Below are 6,149 nucleotides of genomic sequence, written 5' to 3'. Positions count from 1 at the left end.
AAATTTAGAAAGACATGTGTAGATTGAGAGTTTCTTCACATAGACTGTCAATAGAGTCAGGCAGATGGCACAAACCTGACCCAATACCATATATTGATAGAAAATGTTTGTGTTGTTATGTATTAGAAGATGAATTTCATTTTATTTTAGAATGCTCATTGTATAGTGATTTAAGAAAAACTTATATTAGTAAATATTATTGGACTAGACCAAATGTACCAAAGTTTGTTGAGTTAATGCAATCGGACAATGTTAAAGTGAATAGAAATTTAGCTATGTATATACATAAGGCATTTAATGTTAGAAACCAATACCATTATTACTATGAATAATATGTGTTTTTCATGTACACAATGATCTCTCGCTGTCATATACATGTACATAATGCTATATTGTGTCTCTATTATGACATGAAACATGAATATTTATTTATATGATCATTGGTGATTTATTTGACCATTTGATTACTTACATGCATATAATTCTCTATTTGTAAAGGTATACTCATGGACATATTGTCTATTGTATTTGTTAATAAAACTAAAACTATAAAGAAAAGTTTGAATTTGAAAATTATCTTGTACAGACACCTTACAAACTCTTGCGATATATGATAAAATTTAGAACTAGAAATAACAAATTACCTGTGGAAATTGGAAGTTGGAATAATGTAGAATACAACGACAGAAAATGTTTATTTTGTAACGATAATAGCATAGGAGATGAATATCATTATTTGTTGGAATGTCAAGAATTTGCTGGTGAAAGAAAAAGTTGTCTTGATAATAAATATAAAGCTCCCTTGCCTGGCGCTCGGCATTTAAAGGGTAGTGCTTGGAAAAGCGGTGTACTCAGTACTGGTTCAACCCACGAAATTTGTATCCCGTGTATCGGTGCTTTACACCGAGCACGTTAAAGAACGAAGAGGTCTCTTCGCAAAGAACTTGGGTATTGCACCCGGATCTCTTGTATCTCACTCTATTTCTTCAAATCTTCAAATGTAAGGATTTGACTGCGAATTGCTGTCACTTCTATCTCATTTCACTTATGGCATTTAAACACAATTTAAGACGTGATGGCGTCACGGCGGGGTCAAGCCATAATGCAGCCAATGGGCACGGGCTGACCTTGATAAACTCAAATAATCAAACAATCTGCTCTTCAGTAGTGTTATACGCCTTTTTTCTATATATTTATTAAAACTGTGTTGTTCATAATTGAGAGAAAGATTAGACAAATAAGGAGAGCCAAAATACTGACATTAACACAATTACATTGATTCTGACTTCGTCCGCATTTTTTTTATATATCAATACATTCTAATTATTGAGTATTAAAGCTGCACTCTCACAGATTGACCGTTTTGTCTTGGAATGAGCCATTTTTGCGTAAATGTCTGGAATTCAGTGATATGAGACTGCTGACAAATAATCAGATCACAGTTTTTCATATTTAGGTTTGAAAATAGATGTTTTATGGCTAAATGCGTTACTATAATACTAATGCTTTAAGAAAACTAAATATTTCGGCAGTTTTTCAAACAGTTGAGATCTGTTATATTGTGAGTTATCTTATATGGCTGAAATAATATAAGTATCCATCATGTGTTTCCGGTAAGGATAGAAAAATCCGACCCGAGGGCACGTGCGAAAGCCGGTAACGAGGCTTGCCGAGTTACCCGGTCACGCAGCGTGCCCGAGGGTCGGATTTTTCGATCCGGAACGGAAAAAAATGATTGATATTTTTTCTTGCATACCTAAAATTATGAATTTGTGGAAAAATGACGTAGAAAACGAACTTTTGTACAATTACACCAAAAAGCGCGTGCGACGTTGTTTACTGACGTCATAGAGCGCAGTAATTTTAAATAACTAAAAATAGCGTTTTTTACGATGAATTATTTTTGATTTTAATTAAAAGTCTTGCAAACATATATATTTGATTGCGCTTTATTGAAATGGCATACTACACTGAACCATACTGAAATAAATGAAATAAGAAGTGGCGCGTTGTTGCGCGTGACTCATCTTACATGGGGTATGTAAGATGGGTTTTTCCAGCACTGGTCACATGACCGGAAACACACGTCCGGTATGCAAGAAAGGCATTGATGCCAAATTCAGCAGATGAGACAAAACTTAAAAAAATGTAAAAATTGTCAAACTTTGAGAGTGCTTCTTTAAAGGGCATCTTTATTTCAACTCCCTCATACCAATGGATGGATAAGGGTTAACCACTTTCAATGAAAAGGAAGTTCATAATTGAAATCAAATTATGAAGAAAGTAATTAACAATTAGAGCCATTTTAAATAAAATTAAGATAAAAACAAATCTGACTTCATACAATTTTATTTTTTTATGATGTATTATTTACCACGAAAATGAACAATAAGTTTCAAATCAGAACTCAATGCAATTTAAATAACATGCAATTAGAAAACTTGAAACTAATGAATATTTTTGTCGTTTTTTAATTAGTAATCGATCTCTTTTCAGAGCGGATTTAATCAGCATTCATCAAAACAGATGTCACAATTAATTTTTTTTTTTTGAATACAATTGTAAGTGAAATAAGCATTTATTTATTTTATTTTATTTATTTATTTATTTTTTTTATTTATTTATTCATTCATTCATTCATTCATTCATTCATTCATTCATTCATTCATTCATTCATTCATTCATTCATTCATTCATTCATTTATCATTATTTCAATTCATGTATAATATGATAATAATATTTTCCGCAGTTTGTAGATGAAATTAATTAATACTTTAAGAATTTGTTTTTCTTAGTTTTATGACCCACTGGCCATGTGGTTTATGATAACACATGATCTCCGCGCGACATTGGATTTGAAATTGGAAAGGCCATAAAAGTACCAGAGAAAAATAAAGTGCTGACACCTCTTAAGGGTCTATAAATATATTAGGTGACGCCTTTCAATATAAAAACAACATATATCAGTTATGCACCCCATTTCTTTGGTCACCCATAAATTGAAACAGTCGCCTGTGGACTTATCTGGACAATGTATTAGATAATTCCTACGATTTATTAAAGTGATATAGCCTGATTTGTTTATATATACAAGTCCTAACATTTAGGAGTGAACCCCTCCCCTCATACCGAATATGCCCCATGGGTATAGTCATCATATATGGGGGAACTAAACATGTCCGTGTCTCCATTTTGTACGGGTAATGTTACTTGTATATTTCCGTACAACTATAATATACGGGATTTGTACACGCCAGTATATATATCATGTACGGGAAACTAAAAATTCCCGAGCCCTAGCCGTGAATTAATACACCCAGCATTGTCGAATTCAATTATTTTGTATCAAATGGATGTCATGTAATTTCTTCAAAGGCTGTTTAAACACATAAAAGCGTTAATATTTCTACAAAACACGACTCCCGTTTCTCTGCGAAACACGGAAAAACAAAGAAGTCAAGTTTTTCGATCCGGACCGGAAAAACATGATTGATATTTTTTCTTGCATATCTAAATTTATCAATTTGTGGAAAAAATGACGTATAAAACGAACTTTTGTACAATTACACCAAAAAGCGCGTGCGACGTTGTTTACTGACGTCAAAGAGCGCAGTAATTTTGAATAACTAAAAATAGCGTTTTTTTTACGATTATTTATTTTCAATTTTAAATAAAAGTCTTGCTAACATATATATTTAATTGCGCTTTATTGAATATATCGGTACGGATAGAAAAATCTCGCGTCGGATTTTTCTATCCGTACCGGAAACACATGATAGATACTTATATTCCAGTGCTTTGCAATCTGCAGGACCCTGGAGGCGAGTTGCTTCAGCTTTTTAATGCCGTGCGCTATAACCCACCTAGTCGATATATTTGGATATATAGGCAAGTTATGTAGGCATAGCGCTGAATAAGAGTATCACATACGGGCAATAGTTACCTGAATCGGAATTGTGCTATGCAGTTTAAAGCACAATACATAAACAAAAACAAAACAGAACGATTAAGATTATTTCCAAGTAATTGATACAGTTCATTTAAGAGGGGTGAACGCCCCTAGCTGCGCAACTTTAAAGTGAAATAATGGAAACGCAATTTTAACATTATATAATATGCAATCAATTGAATAACTGCATTTTTCGTCATTTATATTCTTTATATTGAACCGCTAAGCTGCGATTAGGGAGGTTGGAGAGAGTGCGCCGGGTGCACCGCCGTATCAAATTCACAAATTTAACGTTTTTTTTGTCATTATCGACAGACATCATGCATGCTCAGATACTTGACGGACATCTTGTATCTACTGTTAAATGTCCCGGTAATATAGTTTGACGAACGGCTTCAAATTAGGTTTCTAAACGCTATACTATGAACACTGTAGGAATCAAGACTGTTCACGTTACACCACAGTATGTATTTATTATATATACTTCACACACCACAATATCTTAAAGATTAGTTATAAAAGGTTACACATATTATTAGTAATTCTCTACAAAAATTGATAATGTCTATATGAATCTTATTTAATCTTAAGCGTTGGCAGAAGAATGCACGGCTTTTAAGGACAGCGGGAGACGGGGTCGTAACTTGACCATACATGTCATCCCTATCACGAATGTTCACAACTGAAAGTCACAAATGTTCACAAAGTCACAAATGTTCACAAAGTCACGATTCGTTCACAAAGTCACGAATGTTCACAAAGTCATGAATGTTCACAAAGTCACGATTCGTTCACAAAGTCACGAATGTTCACAAAGTCATGAATGTTCACAAAGTCACGATTCGTTCACAAAGTCACGAATGTTCACAAAGTCATGAATGTTCATAAAGTCACGAATGTTCACAAAGTCATAAATGTTCACAAAGTCACGGATGTTCATAAAGTACACAACCGATCACAAAGTCTCAAACATATTTGAACTTAGAATCACCGTCCGCAGCGGACCCTGGTAATCAGCGGTACCGGACTGCGTAAGGCGGTTTCCTTATTATGTGAAATCTTTTGGCACATCGAAGTAACCGGACTGCGTAAGGCGGTTTCCTAATTATGTGAAATGATCATATCATTTGGCACATCGAAGCCGCCATATGGAACCCGTAGGGATCCACCGCCGAAAAGATTTACCTAGGGCCGTAATGGAATCCCGGAACGCTCCCCCCAATACCTTTTGGGCGGTTGATATGCCAAAAGAGTCCGTGCATTGAAAAAACAAAACAAAAAACAGCTTAAGTTTAGTGTAGCCATAGATGAATTACGTAACATTTTGAATACTTCACACATAAACAACAAACAGGCGAGCCAAGATGAATGACTTCGTACAAAGCTGCTGAAATGTTATTTAAAAGCAAGCCTGAACCTAGATTAGTCAGATGGATCCCGTCCTTAGCGTAAAAAGGGGCCTGAAAACCTTGAGCTCTGTGTGTTTTAAATAATGGCCACCAAATACTAATGTAGATTTTGCAGCATAGCTATTCACCCTTTTACGAACGGACTCCATGGCTTTCACGTCGAACGAAAATCGCCAAACTTTACGAGGTAGCATTCGAGACCAAATCAACTTAGTCGTAGGCAGCTGCTTATGTATCTGCGGACGACCTGTAAGCGCCATCGCCCGGCGGCCGAAACAATCCTAAATTCTGAAGCTATGAGAACTGAAACGCGTAGTGTCAAAACCTGCTACACCAAATACCTTTTTGAGCAACGATGTGAACTGATACCTAGTGACCGGGGGAGCCATCGAAATGGTAAAATAGGGGTCCTGCAACTTCTGGGCGCACGCGCAGATACTGCACGAGGGAGCTTACGGGACAAGCCGAGTCGTAAGATTTTATTTTTTTTGCTAATGATTCCTGCTCAGCCAGCAGGTTTGTTTTTGAATGACGTAATGTAATGTAAAGCAGACATTTCCCAACGCGATGTCATTTAACGAAATAATGTTATCGACCGTATTGCTTTTGGAAAGGGTGCGCTCCCCTATCCGGAAGAAGCCCAAAACGCAATGATATAGACTGAAGAACACAGGGATAATTCGTATCTATTTGTGCAAACAATCGATAACTTCGAAAGGCAATTTTTAAAATAGTTAGTGTGATAGGCAGTGTAACGCCGCATAGCGGCATCGGCACATAAAGGTGTTTT

The sequence above is a fragment of the Mya arenaria genome, chromosome 5, assembly GCF_026914265.1.
Source record: "Mya arenaria isolate MELC-2E11 chromosome 5, ASM2691426v1".
In the NCBI taxonomy this organism is placed as follows: Eukaryota; Metazoa; Mollusca; class Bivalvia; order Myida; family Myidae; genus Mya; species Mya arenaria.
This window is presented reverse-complemented; position numbering follows the sequence as displayed.